Here is a 19,565-nt window from a genome sequence, read left to right as displayed (position 1 = left end):
GAGAGTCCGCCTGCCATTGCAGGGGACACAGGTTCGTGCCCCAATCCGGGAAGATCCCACTTGCCGCGGAGCGGCTGGGCCCGTGAGCCATGGCTGCTGAGCCTGTGCGTCCGGAGCCTGTGCTCTGCAACGGGAGAGGCCACAACAGTGAGAGGCCCGCGTACCGAAAAAAAAAAAAAAAAAAAAAGAAATCATAAAGATCAGAGCTGAAATAAATGAAATAGAAACGAAGAAAACAATAGCAAAGATCAATAAAACTAAAAGCTGGTTCTTTGAGAAGATAAACAAAATTGATAAACCCTTAGCCAGACTCATCAAGAAAAAAAAGGGAGAGGATGCAAATCAATAAAATTAGAAATGAAAAAGGAAAACTCACACTGACAGTGCAGAAATACAGAGGATTATATGAGACTACTACAAACAACTATATGCCAATAAAATAGATAACCACAAAGAAATGGACAAAATCTTGGAAAGGTATAATTTTCCAAGACTGAACCAGGAAGAATTAGAAAGTATAAACAGACCTATCACAGGTAATGAAATTGAAACCATTTTTTAAAATCTTCCAGCAAACAAAAGTCCAGGACCAGATAGCTTCACAGGGGAATTCTATCAAACATTTAGAGAAGAGCTAACACCAATCCTTCTGAAACTCTTCCAAAAAATTGCAGAGGGAGAAACACTCCCAAATGCATTCTACAAAGCCACCATCAACCTGATACCAAAACCAGAAAAAGATATCATAAAAAAAGAAAATTATAGACCAATATCACTGATGAACATAGATGCAAAAATCCTCAACAAAATACTAGCAAACAGAATCCAACAACACATTAAAAGGATCATGCATTATGATCAAATGGGATTTATCCCAGGGATGCAAGGATTCTTCAGTATATGCAAATCAATCAATGTGATACACCACATTAACAAATTAAGGAATAAAAAGCATATGATCATCTCAATAGATGCAGAAAAAGCTTATGACAAAATTCAACACCCATTTACGATAAAAACTCTCCAGAGAATGGGCAGAGAGGGAACCTACCTCAACATAATAAAGGCCATATATGACAAACCCACAGCAAGCATCATACTCAATGGTGAAAAACTGAAAGCATTTCCACTAAGATCAGGACCAAGACAAGGATGTCCACTCTCGCCACTATTATTCAACATAGTTTTGGAAGTCCTAGCCACAGCAATCAAAGAAGAAAAAGGAATAAAAATTGGAAAAGAAGTAAAACTGTCACTGTTTGCTGATGACATGATACTATACATAGAAAATCCGAAAGATGCCACCAGAAAACTGCTAGAACTAAGCAATGAATTTGGTAAGGTTGCAGGATACAAAATTAATGCAGAGAAATCTCTGAAATTCCTATACACCAACAACAAAAAATCAGAAAGTGCAATTAAGGAAACACCCCCACATACCATTGCAACAAAAAGAATAAAATACCTAGGAATGAACCTGCCTAAGGTGGGAAAGACTTGTACTCAGAAAACTAAAAAACACTGATGAAACAAATCAAAGATGACATAAACAGGTGGAGACGTATACCGTGTTCTTGGATTGGAAGAATCAATAATGTGAAAATGACTATACTATGCAAAGCAATCTACAGATTCAATGCAATCCCTATCAAACTACCAATGGAATTCTTCACAGAATTAGAACAAAAAGTTTTACAATTCGTATGGAAACACAAAAGACCCCGAATAGCCAAAGCAATTTTGAGAAAGCAAAACAGAGTTGGAGGAATCAGGCTTCCTGACTTCAAACTATACCACAAAGCTACAGTAACCAAGACAGTATGGTACTGGCACAAAAACAGAAATATAGATCAATGGTACAGGATAGAATGTCCAGAGATAAACCCATGAACATATGGTCACCTAATTTATGACAAAGGAGGCAAGAACATACATTGGAGAAAACACAGTCTCTTCAGTAAGTGGTGCTGGGAAAACTGGACAGCTACATGTAAAAGAATGAAATTAGAACACTCCCTAACTCCATAGACAAAAATAAACTCCAAATGGATTAAAGACCTAAATGTAAGACCAGATACTATAACTCTTAGAGAAAAACATAGGCAAAACACTCTTTGACATAAACCATGGCAAGATCTTTTTTGACGCACCTCCTAGAGTAATGGAAATAAAAACAAAAATAAACAAATGGGACTTAATTAAACTTAAAAGCTTTTGCACAGCAAAAGAAACCATAAACAAGACAAAAAGACAACCCTCAGAATGGGAGAAAATATTTGCAAATGAAATAACTGACAAAGGATTAATCTCAAAAATATACAAACAGCTCATGGAGTTCAATATCAAAATAACAAACAATCCAGTTAAAAAATGGGCAGAAGACCTAAATAGACATTTCACCAAGGAAGACATACAGATGGCCAAGAGGCACATGAAGAGATGCTCAACATCACTAATTATTAGAGAAATGCAAATCAAAACTACAATGAGGTATCACCTCATGCTGGTCAGAATGACCATTATCAAAAAATCTAGAAACAATAAATTCTGGAAATGGTGTGGTGGAAAGGGAACCCTCCTGCACTGTTGGTGGGAATGTAAACTGATACAACCACTATGGAGAACAGTATGGAGGTTCCTTGAAAAACTACAAATAGAACTACCATATGACCCAGCAATCCCACTCCTGGGCATATACCTTGAGAAAACCATAATTCAAAAAGAGTCATGTACCACAGTGTTCATTGAAGCACTATTTACAATAGCCAGGACATGGAAGCAACCTAAATGTCCATCGACAGATGAATGGATAAAGATGTGGCACATATATACAATGGAATATTACTCAGCCATAAAAAGAAATGAAATTGAGTTATTTGTAGTGAGGTGGATGGAATTAGAGTCTGTCATACAGAATGAACTGTGTCAGAAAGAGAAAAACAAATGCCGTATGCTGACATATATATGGAATTTTTTTAAAAAATGGTACTGATGTACCTAGTTGCAGGACAGTAATAAAGATGCAGACCTAGAGAATGGTCTTGAGGGCATGGGGTGGGAGGAGGAAGCTGGGCCAAAGTGTGAGTAGCATCGACGTATATACACTAATGAATGTATAATAGCTAGTGAGAAGCAGCTGCATAGCACAGGGAAATCGGCTCGGTGCTTTGTGATGACCTAGAGGGGTGGGATTGGGAGGATGGGAGGGAGGCTCAAGAGGGAGGGGATATGGGGACATGTGTATGCATATGGCTGATCCACTTAGGTGTACAACAGAAACCAACACAGTATTGTGAAGCAATTATACTCCAGTAAAGATATATTTTAAAAAAAAAGATTAAATGGCAGGTATTCCTGCCAGCAGAAAGATAGAAGAAAAATCATGAGTCAAATTCTAAGAAAGGTCCTAAGAACCTGAATCCTTATACCTACGTGCACACACCCCATACTAGCATTCCAATATGAGGGTTCTGAACCAGAAAACAAAATGAATGAGAAATGGTCAGGGTTCAAAACCTTCCTTATCTTCATAGTTGGTTGTTTGTAACTCTGTTTTTAACCCTTAAACTAGTGCTTGGTTTTATGGTTAATTGTTGGACATATCTGTCTCCCCATCTCAGTTTTAAATTCCTTGAAAACAAATGGTTTCTTTTTCATCTTTGTGCATCTCAAGTTGCTCTGATTATAAAAGGTTCCCCAATAAATAATTATTCAGTAAAAATTTTTTAAAAAGTAATGAAACTGATCTTCTTGACCCATAAAGGGACTCAGAAGGCAATTTTTAAAGTTAGTGACCAAGCTGGAAATATAGGAAATATCCTAGACTACTCCTTTAGCCCCTTAAATTACTGGCCAAATCTGTAATCATTTGCCCAACCTCTGAATGACTCCATTGTCCTGGCCATCTCCCTCCTTTCCTTCCCAGTCCCTACCTTAGGTTAACCATTGATTCTGACCTGGATGGACCAAATGTGCAGCATGACTGACAGGTTTTTTGATTGGGAGGAGAATGGGGGAAACCAAGCTGTCATTTTCTATCTTGAAGAAAAATGTTCAATTGTTATGTTCCCGGAGAACACATGGAACTGTGGGCTACATTTCACCATGTACATGTACGGTTCACCAATTGGATAGTTATCACGTTTCTAAGAGTTATGGAAGTGTATAAGATACACACTACTATATATAAAACGGATCACCAAGCTCCTATTGTATAGCACAGTTCAATATATATATTGAATTATATATAGTTCAATATATTGAACTATATTCAATACCTTCTAATAGCCTATAATGGAAAAGAATCTGAAAAAGAATTTTACATATATATATATATGTGAACTGAATCACTGTGCTGTACACCTGAAACTAACACAACATTGTAAATCAACTATACTTCAATTAAAAAAAAAAGTACTTCAAGTGCCTCTAGGAATGCAGGGAGGAGGGTGCATATTCCCTCGGTTACCTCCCCCCCTCCCATTTGTGCAGGTAAGTAGTATTAGCCTCATACCCCATCTTCCTGTCTTGCCCCCAAATCCAGTCCTTCCTCACTACTGCCAGAGTCAACTTGCCAAGAATCTTTCCACAGCTTTTCATCACCTCAGCATGGAGGGCAGAGTTCTGCACACTTCTGCTCTGCCCTCTCTCCCCCAAGCATGCTGAGCTATTCCTTCTCTCTGTGGCACACTCTTTCTCACTCCCATGCCTACATAAAATAACTTTTTTTTTTTTTTTTTTGCGGTACGCGGGCCTCTAACTGCTGTGGCCTCTCCCGTTGCGGAGCACAGGCTCCGGACGCGCAGGCTCAGCGGCCATGGCTCACGGGCCTAGCTGCTCCGCGGCATGTGGGATCCTCCCGGACCAGGGCACGAACCCATGTCCCCTGCCTCGGCAGGCGGACTCTCAACCACTGCGCCACCAGGGAAGCCCATAAGAGAACTTTTATTCCCTCTACCAGGAAGCACCTGAGTCTCCACTCCTGTCCCTCCTGGCGAACTCCAGCTCACCGTTCAAGGACCAGCTCCACGGCTTCCTCCTGCAGGTGCCCTCACTGTCTCCTTTAGACCCCCAGCAGCGCTCCCTCCCTCCCCCCATAAGGACCCAGCACCTCACACCCCCTCCCCTAGAGCACCTTCTACCTGCATTGTCACTGTCACTGCACTGTAACTGTCGCCCCACCATTCAGTGAGCTCCTGGAGGACCAGCCCTAGGCCTCTTCATCTTTATGTCTCTAGCAGTGCTTGGGACAAAATAGATTCTCAACAAATGTTTGTCAAAAGAATAAATAAAAGAATGAAGAGCTCCGAGAACATTTTAGCAACAAAAGCATCAGAAAAATAAGCACACAGTTTCGCAAAGTCACTGCTATTAAGAATAAAATTAATTTTTAAAAGTTATTTTTAGGGAATTCCCTGGTGGTCCAGTGGTTTGGACTCTGCACTTTCACTGCCGAGGGCCCAGGTTCAATCCCTGGTCGGGGAACTAAGGTCCTGCAAGCTGCATGGTGTGGCAAGGCCAAACAAAAAAGTTAAAAAAAATTATTTTAAAAAATAGTGGCGGGGCTTCCCTGGTGGCGCAGTGGTTGAGAATCCGCCTGCCAGTGCAGGGGACACGGGTTCGATCTCTGGTCCAGGAGGATCCCACATGCCGTGGAGCAAATAAGCCCATGTGCCACAACTACTGAGCCTGTGCTCTAGAGCCCATGAGCCACAACTACTGAGCCCATGTGCCGCAACTACTGAAGCCCGCATGCCTAGAGCCCGTGCTCCACAGCAAGAGAAGCCACTGCAATGAGAAGCCCACACACCCAACGAAGAGTAGCCCCCGCTCACTGCAACTAGAGAAAGCCCGTGCACAGCAACAAAGACCCAACACAGCCAAAAATAAGTAAATAAAATAAATAAATTTATTTTTAAAAATATAGTGGCATGTTATAATTACATTGGATGTTGCAGGAGGAAAGTCATGTTTTATTTTATTTTTAATACAAAGGTTTCAGTGATATCATCTCCTGATTTTGAAAGATATTTAAAATGTGTCATACTTAAACACCTAATAGTCATGACTAACTAAGCCAGAAATGATCACCTTCCTCTTCTTGTTCCAGCCTGAAGTAAAGATAGAAATCAGAAGGTATAAAAATTTGATGACTAGCAAAAAAAATCAAATGTCTGACGTACTGATATCATTCTAAGTACTTAATAAGAGATACATCAAACCAACAAACTAGAAGACTTTTGCCTTCTCTGTCGGCTTTTTCCTTCCTCCTTCTCAGGTCAGCCCAGCTAAGAGTTCATTCAAGGGACTTCCCCGGTGGTGCAGTGGTTAAGAATCTGCCTGCCAATGCAGGGGACACGGGTTCGAGCCCTGGTCTGGGAAGATCCCACATGCCACGGAGCAACTAAGCCCGTGTGCCACAACTACTGAGCCCGAGTGCCACAACTACTGAGCCCGCGTGCCACAACTACTGAGCCCGTGTGCCACAACTACTGCAGCCCAAGCGCCTAGAGCCCGTGCTCCACAGCAAGAGAAGCCACAGCAATGAGAAGCTGCACACTGCAACGAAGAGTAGCCCCTGCTCGCCACAACTAGAGAAAGCCGGCGTGCAGCAATGAAGACCCAACACAGCCAAAAATAAATAATAAATAAATAAATTTATTAAAAAACAAAACAAAAAAAAAGTTCATTCGATGAACATTGTCAATGTGCTGCACAGGCCCTGTGAGTGCTACCCCCACCCCATGCCCTGACCCTGAGGAGTACTCACTCTAGTCTGAGAGACATCCCCTGGATGTAACTGTAACTGCTCTGATAAAAGGCCCAGGCAGGAGGTACCCAGCCCAGTGAGGAACACCACCCATTCCCCAAGGAGCTCAGGCTGCCCTTGACTTTCATTACTTATTACTCCCACAGAACTTGCATTTTTCAAATTTACATCGATGCCCCCAAACAACCCTTCATGAACAGAATTCAGCTCTCTTCCTCAACTTGACCCACTTTCTATCCTGGTACTTCCCATTCCAACCAAGAGAATCTTGGCATTTTCCTAGGCATGATTTGTTCATTCCCAACTTAGAGCCTCCATGAATGCCATCCTCTAGAAATCTTTTCCCTCAGGCAGTCCAGTGTATTCTCTTCCTATCAGGCAGTGGTTCTCATCCAGGGGTGATTTTGCCACCCAGGGAATATTTGGCAATATCTGGAGACACTTTCGTTGTCAGAACCAAGGGTTGCTATATGTGGAATCTAGAAAAATGGTACAGGTGAACCGGTTTGCAAGGCAGAAATAGAGACACAGATGTAGAGAACAAACATATGAACACGAAGTGGGGAAAACGGGGTGTGGGGAGGGATGAACTGGGAGATTGGGATTGACATATATACACTAATATGTATAAAATAGATAACTAATAAGAACCTGCTGTATAAAAAAATAAATTAATTAAAATACAAAAGAACAAACAAAAAAAACCTAGGAGTTGCTACTGGCATCTAATGGGTAGAGTCCAGGGACGCTGTTAAATATCCTATAATGCATAGGACAGCCCCCAACACAAAGAATTACCTGGCCCCAAAAGGTCAACAGTATACCCAGACTGAGAAACTCTGCTTTAAGTTGAGCTTTTTTTTTTTTTTTTTTTTTTTTTTTGCTGTACGTAGGCCTCTCACTGTTGTGGCCTCTCCCGTTGCGGAGCACAGGCTCCGGACGCGCAGGCTCAGCGGCCATGGCTCACGGGCCCAGCCACTCCGCGGCACGTGGGATCTTCCCGGACCGGGGCACGAACCCGTGTCCCCTGCATCGGCAGGCGGACTCTCAACCACTGCGCCACCAGGGAAGCCCTAAGTTGAGCTTTAAATTCATCTATTTGGATTAGGGAAATGTTCGGCAGCACATATACTAAATTTGGATTAGGAAATATTCCTGAAATTAACCACACCCGACTCTGAACATGCCCTTGCTTTGCATTACCCCAAAATGTACAGAGTGCTCTACAGCAACTTGAATGTGAGGTTAAGAATCATAGAGTAAAACAGAAACTAACACACCACTGTAAAGCAATTATACTCAAAAAAAAAAAAATGCTTCAATGAATTCTTTTGTAATACCAATGAAATCTTTCATAACGCAAAGACTTAGTAAACTTTTATCAATTTTTAAATTAAAAAAAAAAAGGATCATAGAGTATCCAGACAGAACAGGACTTCAAAACTCATATATTCTAACCACTTCCTTGTTAACATTGCTTTGTAAACATCTGTTGCATGTGAAAATGTTGTCTTTCTTCAACTAGATTATAAGCAATTCCATTAAATCCTTTTATGTCTGTGCACTCTGCAAACATTTATTGAGCACCTACTATATACCAAGCACTATTCTAGGCACTGGGGACACAGTGATAATTAGACATTATCTCTGCTCTTATGGATATTAATTTTAGTGGGATAGACATATTTTTTAATTATGTAACTTCCATGGTGATAAGTGCTCTAATGGGAAGAACATGGTTTACCTGATAACAGGAGCTCCTTAACCTGATCTGTGACATCAGACAAGTCTTCCCTGAGGATGGGACATTTAAGCACCTATCAGACATTCAGTCAGTATTTGTTGAATAAATAGAGGTGAAGCATGAAAGATAAATAGAAGTTATTCAGGGACTTCCCTGGCGGTCCAGTGGTTAAGACTCCATGCTTCCACTGCAAGGGGCACAGGCTCGACCCCTGGTCAAGGAACTAAAATCCCTAAATTTAAAATAAAAATAAAAATTTAAAATAAAATAAAAATCCCTAAAATTAGATCTTGATTACTTTTGCCAGTGAGGGGTAGGAATACATGAATAAAATTAATGGAACCTAAAACCCCAAGTTCAACCTTTTTTCCAATTAAATATTTATTTTTTAAATTACTAAATAAATACAGAAAATCTTACAGTAATCTCACTGTCAGTTTCCTTTTACCCTGATCTGAAAGAGATGAAGCTGCTGAAAAGATGGGGGGGGGGCGGAATTGATAACGTGCCGGATAACCTAGAAATTGAGAAATCAACTCCTCAATAATATTAATATAGCCATCTCTTACTGCTTCAGGTTAGATCTCCAAAGAGTGCTCCTGTTTCTAATTTTTTTTAACAAGCTTTCATTGAATATTTACCCAGTACAAGACACATGCTAGAATTATGAAATGAAAAAGACATTGTCTTATCCTGAGGGGTCTTAGATTCCACCAGTGAGACAACAAGCTACAAGGTTGAATGAACTAAGTCTAACAGAATCACTGACTAAACGGTGGAGCACAAGGGAGGGAATGACTTACATTCCAATGTGTGTGGCGCCCAGGGAAGGAAGTGGTTCAGGGAGGCCTTCGTGGAGGATGATGAGAAGTAACAACAGGTTAAGACAGGAATAAAGACACAGACCTACTAGAGAATGGACTTGAGGACACGGGGAGGGGGAAGGGTAAGCTGGGACGAAGTGAGAGAGTGGCATGGACATATATACACTACCAAACGTAAAATAGATAGCTAGTGGGAAGCAGCCGCATAGCACAGGGAGATCAGCTCCGTGCTTTGTGACCACTTAGAGGGGTGGGATAGGGAGGGTGGGAGGGAGACGCAAGAGGGAAGAGATATGGGAACATATGTATATGTATAACTGATTCACTTTTTTATAAAGCAGAAACTAACACACCATGGTAAAGCAATTATACTCTAATAAAGAAGTAAAAAAAAAAAAAGTAACGACAGAACATTCTGGGTGAAGGAAGAGCAGGAACAGGACTTTGCAGTTACTCTGTGAGCCTGAGGTAAAACTCTTGATTGATTTGACTGAAACGAGCAGGTGCGTGAGGAAAGGTTGGAAGAGTGGGTAGGAAAATCTGCTGGGGCTGAAACATGAAGGATCTTGAGGATGGACTGTATTTTTCATGAAAATGGGGAAGCTTTCTGAGAACTTAAGTGCCAAGATTGGCTTTGTGAGTTAGAAAGAAAAGTGTGGCAACAATGTAAGTCACGGGTTTAGGATGAAAGAGACTGGAGACAGGGAAAACCCCCTTAGGCAGTTATTGAAATGACCAAGTTCAGGGTTGCCCAACATGTTCCAAGGAACACTGGTATTCTGATCAAAAGAAAGGCGGGGGAGGACAGTCTTCCTGGGGAGTCATAATGCATATTAGCATATTAGGTGCTTTTAGATGTCCTGCAGTAACCTAACTTTGCACAATGCAGTGTATCCCAAACTCATCTGACCAAAGCATCTTTGTTGTGATGGTGGTTGTAGAACATCTATTAATACTCAGTAAGACTCTAGGGTTAAACAGGGTATAGCTCGTGAAATGTAGTTCAGGTAGTAGATGATGAGGTTCTGAACTAGGATATAGCAATATAAGATATAGCAATCAGTCCTGTATTCAGTATTTAAAATCTTGAAATATTTCCAATACGATGATTTCCTCAGTTCAGTCATTTCTCTTTGTATCCTGTATACAGGAAAAGCCAAAGATGAGAATTTGGGGCCACGTCAGGAACTGGGGATCTTGGGTTCTGCTGGAGGGCTGAGGGAGTGACAGGAGAGGCTGGGGACAAGAGAATTGGTTAAAAGGCTGGTTAAGAAGCTGTTGGGGGGGCTTCTCTGGTGGGGCAGTGGTTAAGAATCCGCCTGCCAGTGCAGGGGACATGGATTCTATCTCTGGTCCAGGAAGATCCCACATGCCGCGGAGCAACTAAGCCCGTGTGCCACAAATACTGAGCCTGCGCTCTAGAGCCCGCGAGCCACAACTACTGAGACCACATGCCGCAAATACTGAGCCTGCGCTCTAGAGCCCGCGAGCCACAACTACTGAGCCCACATGCTGCAACTACTGAGCCTGCGCTCTAGAGCCTGCGAGCCACAACTACTGAAGCCCACGTGCCACAACTACTGAAGCCGTGCGCCTAGAGCTCGTGCTCCGCAACAAGAGAAGCCACCACAGTGAGAAGCCTGCGGACCGCCAGGAAGAGTAGCCCCCGCTCGCCGTAACTAGAGAAAGCCCACGCACAGCAATAAAGACCCCGCGAAGCCAAAAATAAATAAATAAATTTATAAAAAAAAAGAAGCTGTTTGGCACCAGGTGTCATCACCACCCCAGAAAGCCAAGCGACTTTCCCTTTCTCCCCACCCTGCAGGAAACAGGAAGTAAAGGCAAATTATACCTCCAGTAAAAATACAATGTAGAGGGCTTCCCTGGTGGCGCAGTGGTTGAGAGTCTGCCTGCCGATGCAGGGGACACGGGTTCGTGCCCCGGTTCAGGAAGATCCCACATGCCGCGGAGCAGCTGAGCCCGTGAGCCATGGCCCCTGAGCCTGCATGTTCGGAGCCTGTGCTCCGCAACGGGAGAAGCCACAACAATGAGAGGCCCATGTACCACAAAAAGAAAAAATATACATATATACAATGTAGAAGAAAGGAACTGTAACCATCCTACACTGCTTAGTTTAGGCATAATAATGTAATCATTTAATATTGACTTTAAAAAGAAAGGCTGTACTACATTCATATTGAGAGGTGGCAGGATATGAGAGAGCTCTAGGTCCTTGCTGACCAGAGAGAAAGTAAACACCGTGATCTAAGGTTGATGAGTCAAGAATCCATGGTATAAGCATGTTATTTAGATAGAGGTGAACACCAGAAAAAACAATTACATTAGAAGGAGATGCCTCTGTGTAGTAGCAACATGGCTAGGGGAGGGAAACACTGATTTTGTTGCATTTTAATACTATTTTATTCTTAAAACAGTTATATAGGGCTTCCCTTGTGGCGCAGTGGTTGAGAGTCCGCCTGCTGATGCAGGGTACATGGGTTTATGCCCCGGTCCAGGAAGATCCCACAGGCCGCGGAGCGGCTGGGCCCGTGATTCATGGCCACTGAGCCTGAGCGTCGGGAGCCTGTGCTCTGCAACGGGAGAGGCCACAGCAGTGAGAGGCCCGCGTACCGCAAAAAAAAAAAAAAAAAAAAAAAAGTTATATAAAAATAACTTGATAAAAATTCCAAGATTTGCAGTGATAAAGAGCAAAGCTTTATGCGTTACCTAAAGATGAAGACCATTCTTTTTTTTTTTTTTTTTTTTTTTTTTGCGATATGCGGGCCTCTCACTGTTGTGGCCTCTCCCGTTGCGGAGCACAGGCTCCGGTCGCGCAGGCCCAGTCGGCCATGGCCTACGGGCCTAGCCGCTCCGCGGCATGTGGGATCCTCCCGGACCGGGGCACGAACCGGTGTCCCCTACATCGGCAGGCGGACTCTCAACCACTGCGCCACCAGGGAACCCCGAAGACCATTCTTTTATTCAAGACACATGGCAAAAGGTACCTTCTGTGCTAGTCTGGATCATCTGTGTAGAGTTCTCTTGAGATCTCCAGGTAAAAGCTACCGAAGGCACAAGCTATATTTTGATAATGATTCTCCCTATGAATTATTTATCATATTTTTATATAGTGGAAAACTACCTGGCAACTGGTATATCATGGTTACATTGTGGATACAGATGGTTAATAAGCAGGGACTGCTATATTTGATTCAATAAAATAATTCTAAACCAGAAGCTGAAGTTACTTTAGAAAGCAGCTTACTACAGTAAAAGGAGAAAGGAAATCACTGTGGCCCTAGCACCTAGAGACCCTGTAAAAGCTGACATTTCTGCACATGCACAGGAATCCCGGTCAAGCACCGGGCAACTGAAAACCCAAGAAAAAGGGATTTAACTTGAACGCCTTTAAAGAGATTCATGTGAGCTACTCCTATGACAACACAGATGGATTACACACCAATGAAGTTAGTTTGAGGCTAAGAGTTCATTTAAATATGAGACGGCTCCTTTTAAACTCTGTGAGTTGAAAACTCCATGACTGTTGCGTACCTGTTTGCATTTTTTTTTTTAAGGATCTTCCAGAAAAGGATCATCTCACTTTCCCATGACAGCCTACGCCTGGAGGGAGCTTCGGTACTACACCTGCACAGCTAAAGAAGAGGCCTTGTTCGTAAAGGCTGGGCCAGGGATTCTGCAAGGAGCTCAGAACATGACTTAAGGCTCTGTGTGAAGTCGTCGGATTTTGACACATATGCAAATAACTTCCCCTGCCATCCTTCACTGATCAAGCAACACCGGGAGTCAAAAGCACTTTTACAGTCCTTGGGACTCTAGGGACACACCGCTTAGGGGACGGCTGGTGCTTCCTACCTCCACCTTGGATGTGTTGAAAGAGTGGCAGATCAGTAAAAACTGAGGGGTGAGCAACCCTGATGACTCATCTGTGAGTCCATTCAACATTGTATGCCAGAACTGGGAGGACAAAGGGAATCTTTGAAAGGCCCGGTACTCAAGAAGCTCACAGCCCGGATTCATAACAGATGATCACATACCAGTCTTCTACAGAGGTAAGCAGCTGAGGCCGGGAGCATGGCGGCCTATTAATCACAGGCTTCACAGAGGAGCACCCGTCTTCATCAGACCCCTCTCTGCCTTTTGTCGACAGATCCTGCCTTACTGTGATGTGAGCACTGAAAAAGTCAAAATTTGGTAGGACTGAGAAAATTTTAAATCTGCCTTGCCATTACCCAGGCTAGGATAACAGACACAGTTAAAGGCAGCTGCAAAATAACAAGAAAAGCCTCTCTCCCCGTGACACACTACAGCTGTAAAGTAGCAGAATCACACCCTTCTTTGCATGACTCCTGCTTTCTTAACTCACTGAAAGCATTTGTTCCCTAAAATCATAGATTATCAGAAACTTTCCTATTTGAAATTATATCCATAAAAATGAAACATTCCATTCCTGATTGGGAATCCAAGCCACTCTGACACAGAGCAGCAGCCTTGATTTACAACCCAGGTGTAAAGCTTCAGAAAAGGAGTTGTGGACACAACATTCCACACCTAAACTTTTACTTTCCAGGGAAACATCACTCTGAGCTCAGTTCAGCAGTTTAAGCCTGACACTGACCACATGAGCCCTGCTTTGCTTTCAGCCTGTCACTGCTTCTTTGAAATTTTATCTCCACCATTCCCTCAAATCTTGTATTTTTAAAAATTTTTTTTATTTATTTATCTGCTCCAGGTCTTAGTTGTGGCACGAGGGGTCTTGGTTGTGATATGCAGAATCTAGTTCCCTGACCAGGGATCAAACCCTGGCCCCCTGCATTTGGAGCGTGGAGTCTTAACCACTGGACCACCAGAGATGTCCCTCAGGTCCTGTATTAACTCTATACTTTGTTTGGTCCTCTGGTGAGTAGGCTCCCTCATTGTAATGGGTTAATAAACCTGACTTTGTCACATTACTGGTCTGTGGATGGGCTAAGACAGCATCATAATCCATGAGAGCCTTGTTGATTTCCAGAATCCTATAGTAACAATCTAGATAGTATTTGGGATATGACTATACAGCTGTGGCAGAGGAAAGGATTTGTACCTGAGGTTTAGTTTCTTAGTACATCTACCCATTTGTTAGCTTGAAATTTGATTCCATTCTTGAATTACAATGATTGAAATGTGATAACTGCACTTAAAGAGTCTTAAAGTCTACTACAAATAAATAAATAAATAAATAAGATATATGGAAAATTTGTATTCAGAGAAAAAACTTTCCCAAAGAAGAGTTTGATCTAACAAAGAGTTAAAACCTCAGAGGGCTGAATTCCTGGCCAATTCATACCAATCATGTAAGACTCAGCTCAAACATTTCCTCCTCTCCAGAGCTGTCCCGAGTCCTTCCTTTTCTGTACTCTGGTGGCACCTGGTGTTACATTTGTGCCATGGCCGACACCACACAATATTGTGATTGTTTGTTAACCTGTTTTCGCCACTCATCTCAACTCGTTGAGAGCAGGCCCCTGTCTGTAAATTCCTAGCACCTGACACAATCCCAGGCAGAGAGGAGCTCAGTTAATGTTGATGAACTAATGAATGAAGGGGAGACTGGCAGCAAGAAAACCAGTTGGCAGGTGGTTGTAATGGTCCAAAAGGGATGGAAATGACCTGGACTCAGTGTGACTAGAGGAAAATGATAGATAAGTAGGGGACATTTGAAAGGAAGATGGAAAAAAACCAAAAAAGACTCGATAACTAAGTGGAAGTGGGAAACAAAGAAAAGTTTTCAATTTTAAGCCTACACAGCTAGGAAGTGGATACCACAACAGGCATAAAGGAATCCTAGAGTAGACAATTTTTTCAGTTTTGGGGTTTTCGGGTTTTTTTTTTCCTTTGGCCATGTCCTGTGTGGCATACAGGATCTTAGTACCCCGACCAGGGATCGAACCTGAGTCCCTTGCAGTGGAAGCCTGGAGTCTTAACCACTGGACTGCCAGGGAAGTCCCTGTTCAGTTTTAGATAAGCAGATTTTGCAAGGTCCTAGGAAAATCCAGTGTGCCTCTAGACATTCAGAATTAGAGTCAAGGCTCAAAATAGACTTGGGAATCATTAACACTGAGACTGAAACTTTTGAAAAAGTGGATGAACATTCTAAGGAAGAGACTATGCACTGAATGGTTGAGGGACTGAAACTTGGAGAATGAAAAGGTCTAGAGGAAAAGAAGTAAAAAGGGCAACAAAGAGCGTGTTCACAGAGGAACAGGGCGGTACAATATCCTGCAGAGCAATGGAGAAGGGCCACCTGCAGGTAAGAGGAGGAAAACCCAAGAAAGTCACCTGAAAAACTATCAGAACTCCAAGTTCAGCACGGTAGTGAGTTATAAAATACAGCAATTGCTTACAACAATCAGTGGCTTTCCTCCAACTATTACCTGTTAGAAAATATAATGGACAAAAGATACAATTTGCAATAGTGAAAACAAAAATACCTAGGAGTAAACTTTGAAAACGTGTGGTAAATTTTACAAAGTTACAAAAACCGAAAGATTTTTTTTAATATTTATTTATTTATTTATTTATTTATCTGGCTGAGCCAAGTCTCAGTTGCAGCATGCAGGATCTTTAGTCGCAGCATGTGATCTCTTAGTTGCAGCATGTGATCTCTTGGTTGTGACATGTGGGATCTAGATGGAACCCGGTTCCCCTGCATTGGGAGCGTGGAGTCTTAGCCACTGGACCACCAGGGAAGTCCCCAAAACTGAAAGATTTTAACAATGAAGAGATGTAGTAGATGGGAAACACTGTATTATGAAATGTTAGTGTCCTCCAAATTTACACATTAAATACAATTTAAAGCCAAAATAAATTCCAAGTGGACCAATGAGATACTTGAAAAATAAAAAACAGATAAAAGATGTATAAATGGGGAGAAAAGGGAGAATGTGTCCTAGGCATAATCCCAAAAGCAGGACTAGTAAAAAAAAAAAAAGATTGATAGATATGACCAAAAGCAGGACTAGTAAAAAAAAAAAAAAAAAAAAGATTGATAGATATGATCGTGAACAAACCTGATCCTAGACCCCAAGCACCCCAGCTCAGGCCTTTAAAATGTCCTCCTCAGTCCTTGGATCTGTGATCCTTACAATCTGCCCCCCCCCCCAGCCCCCAACACCAACCCTGGCCTTAGCTCAAGGTATTTCTATCCCTTGTACAGATGAATCATCTGTAAGTATTTGCCAGTGACCTTCACAATCCCACTGTAGGTGAAGCAACAGTACAGATTCTCAAATTCCGAAACCACTCCCACAGCCTTGTGATACAGCTAGCCCTCAGCCCTGGCTGAGAAATAGGATCAAGATAAAAACACAACCAGGCCATGGCTGGCACTGATAAGCCCAAAGCCAAAATTCCACACCATGAGTGTGTTTGGGCTGGGGTTGTTCCTGTCCTAGAAGTAACAGCAACACACCCCACCTGACCAAAAACAGGGACCAAAAGCAGGGGAAAGATAGTAGCAAGTACCTATTAGGATAAATGTTCAAATGTTCTCTGGCTTGTTTTTTCCTTGTCTTAAGAAAAAACAGGGACTTCCCTGGTAGCACAGTGGAGAGGAGTCCACTTTCCCAATGCAGGGGACCCGGGTTCAATCCCTGGTCAGGGAACTAGATCCCACATGCAAGCCGCAGCTAAGAGTTCGCATGCCACAGTAAGGAGCCCACTGGCCGTAACTAAGGAGCCCACATGCTTCAAGTAAGACCTGGTGCAACCAAATAAATAAATTTTTTTTAAAAGAGAAGTTATTACACAGCCTCACACCATACACAAAAATAAACTCAAAATGGCTTAAAGACTTAAATAAAAAAATAAATAAACAATCCTGCATAGTGGTTCTCAAACTTCAGAGCACATCAGAATCACCTGGCAGATTTGTTAAAAAGATGGCTGGGGGCTTCCCTGGTAGCACATTGGTTGGGAGTCCAGCTGCCAGTGCAGGGGATCCGGGTTTGATCCCTGGTCAGGGAGGATCCCATGTGCTGTGGAGCAAATATGCCCTCAAGCCATAACTACTGAGCCCGCATGCCACAACTACTGAAGTCTGCATGCCTGGAGCCCATGCTCTGCAACAGGACAGGCCACTGCAATGAGAAGCCCGCACACCACAACAAAGAGTAGCCCCTGCTCGCCGCAACTAGAGAAAGACCACGCACAGCAACAAAGACCCAATGCAGCCAAAAATTAATTAATTATTTAGGAAAAAAAAAAAAGATGGCTGGGTCCCACCCCCCATGGCCTGGAGTGGGACCTGAAGGTTTGCATGTCTACAGGTGAGTTAAACCAAATTTTGAAAGAAAAATCATCACAATCTTATACAAAATCTTTCAGAGCACAGAAAAATAGAGCTCTCCCCACCTTGTTCTATGACAGGATATAACCTTGATCCTAGAAACAGATAAGAACAGCTAAGAAAGGACAAGTACTGGACAACATCACTTGAGAACATAGGTAGAAAAATTAAAATTGACAATCTGATTCTAAAATTTATATAGAAATACAAAGGGCCTAGGATAGCCAAAACAACTTTAAAAATACCAAAACTAGAGGGATTATACTACCTGATTTCAAAGCTTATTATAAAGCTATAGTAATTAAGACAATGTGGTATTAGCATAAATATAGACCTATATTTCAATGAAACAGAATAGAGTCAAGAAACAGACCTACACACATATGATCATTTCATTTTCAACAAAGGTCCCAAGGCAATTCAATGGGAAGGATAATCTTTTCAACAAATGGTGCAGGAACACTATTGGGTAGCTATATACAAAAAAAAAAACAAAAAAAACACTCAACCTTTATCCCACATCACATACAAAAACTGACTTAAGACGGATCACAGACATGAATGTAGGAACTTAAAGTGTAAAACTTGTACTTTTATTATTTTTGGCCGTGCTGCATGGCACGTGGGACCTTAGTTTCCCAACCAGGTATCGAACCTGTGCCCCCCGCAGTAGAGAAGCGGAGTCTTAATCACTGCACCACCAGGGAAGTCCCTAAAGTATAAAACTTGTACATGAAGGGACTTCCTGGTGGTCCAGTGGTTAGAATCCACCTTCCAATGCAGGGGACGCCGCTAGATCCCTGGTCGGGGAACTAAGATCCCACATGCCGTGGGGCAACTAAACCCACGCCTGGAGCCACAACTACTGAGTTCGTGCACTCTAGAGCCCATACACCACAACTAGAGAAGCCCACAACGAAGACCCAGCGCAGCCAAAAAAAAAAAGAAAACTTGTAGAGGAAAATAGGAGAAAATCTTAGTGACCTTGGGTTTTGCAAAGATTTCTTAAATATGACACAAAAAGAAAACATTGATAAGTTGGACCTCATCAAAATGTAAAACTTTTGCTCTGTTAACTAAAATGAAAAGGCAAGCCACAGACTGAGACAAAATATTGGCAAAATACATACCCAACAAAGTAGACCCAATTTTAAAATAGACAGTTCACCAAAGATGGCAAGTAAGCATAAGAAAAGGTGATCAACATCAGTTAGTTAATAGGGAAATGCAAATTGAAACCATAATGAGAAATCTCTACACACCCAATTGAATGGCTACAATTTAAAAGACAGACTAGGGACTTCCCTGGTGACCCAGTGGTTAGGATATGGCACTTTCACTGCCTGCTAGGCCCCAGTTTCAATCCCTGGTCCTGGTGGGGGAACTAAGATCCCACAAGCCATGAGCTGCAGCCAAAAAATAGACAGACTTAAAAAATAAAAAGACAGACTATACCAAATGTTGATGTGCACCAGCTGGAACTCTAATACACTGCTGGTAGGAATGCAAAGGGTTGCCATCACTTTTGAAAATAGTTTGGAAGTTTCTCAAAAAGTGATACATATACCAACCATGCAACCTAACCATCCTACTCCAAAATGTTTACCAAAGAGAAACGAAGGCATGTGCCCCTACAAAGACATGTATATGAACATTTATAGCGGTGTTATTTGTAATGGCCAATAATTGGAAACATCCCAAATGTCTATCAACAGGCGATAAATAAATTGTAGTATAATCCATATGAAGTTCATACAATAGAATACTACTCAGCAATAAAAAGGAACAACTATCTATAATATGCAACAACATGGATGAATCTCCAAATAAGTAGTCTGAGTGACGGAGGTCATACAAAGAGTATATACTGCATGATTCTAGTTA

General features: G+C 42.1%; 1 protein-coding gene and 1 non-coding gene across 2 annotated transcripts in view; one reads left to right on the top strand and one right to left on the bottom strand.

The window, feature by feature from the left end:
• The window catches only part of SPTSSA (serine palmitoyltransferase small subunit A), a 51,250-nt gene extending 37,745 nt beyond the window's left edge, over positions 1 to 13,505 (bottom strand). Inside the window, exon 1 of the transcript XR_009539599.1 lies at positions 13,393 to 13,505. The gene's annotated coding sequence lies outside the window, so the exon portion shown is untranslated. The remainder of the gene's footprint in view (positions 1 to 13,392) is intronic.
• Positions 5,412 to 5,484, top strand: TRNAE-UUC (transfer RNA glutamic acid (anticodon UUC)). The gene has a single exon. It is a non-coding gene; the product is annotated as a tRNA-Glu (tRNA).
• Positions 13,506 to 19,565: the final 6,060 nt, after the last annotated feature.

Source organism: Lagenorhynchus albirostris, chromosome 1 (genome assembly GCF_949774975.1).
Source record: "Lagenorhynchus albirostris chromosome 1, mLagAlb1.1, whole genome shotgun sequence".
In the NCBI taxonomy this organism is placed as follows: Eukaryota; Metazoa; Chordata; class Mammalia; order Artiodactyla; family Delphinidae; genus Lagenorhynchus; species Lagenorhynchus albirostris.
The sequence above is the reverse complement of the archived record's forward strand: the minus strand, read 5'-3'. Positions and strand labels throughout refer to the sequence as shown.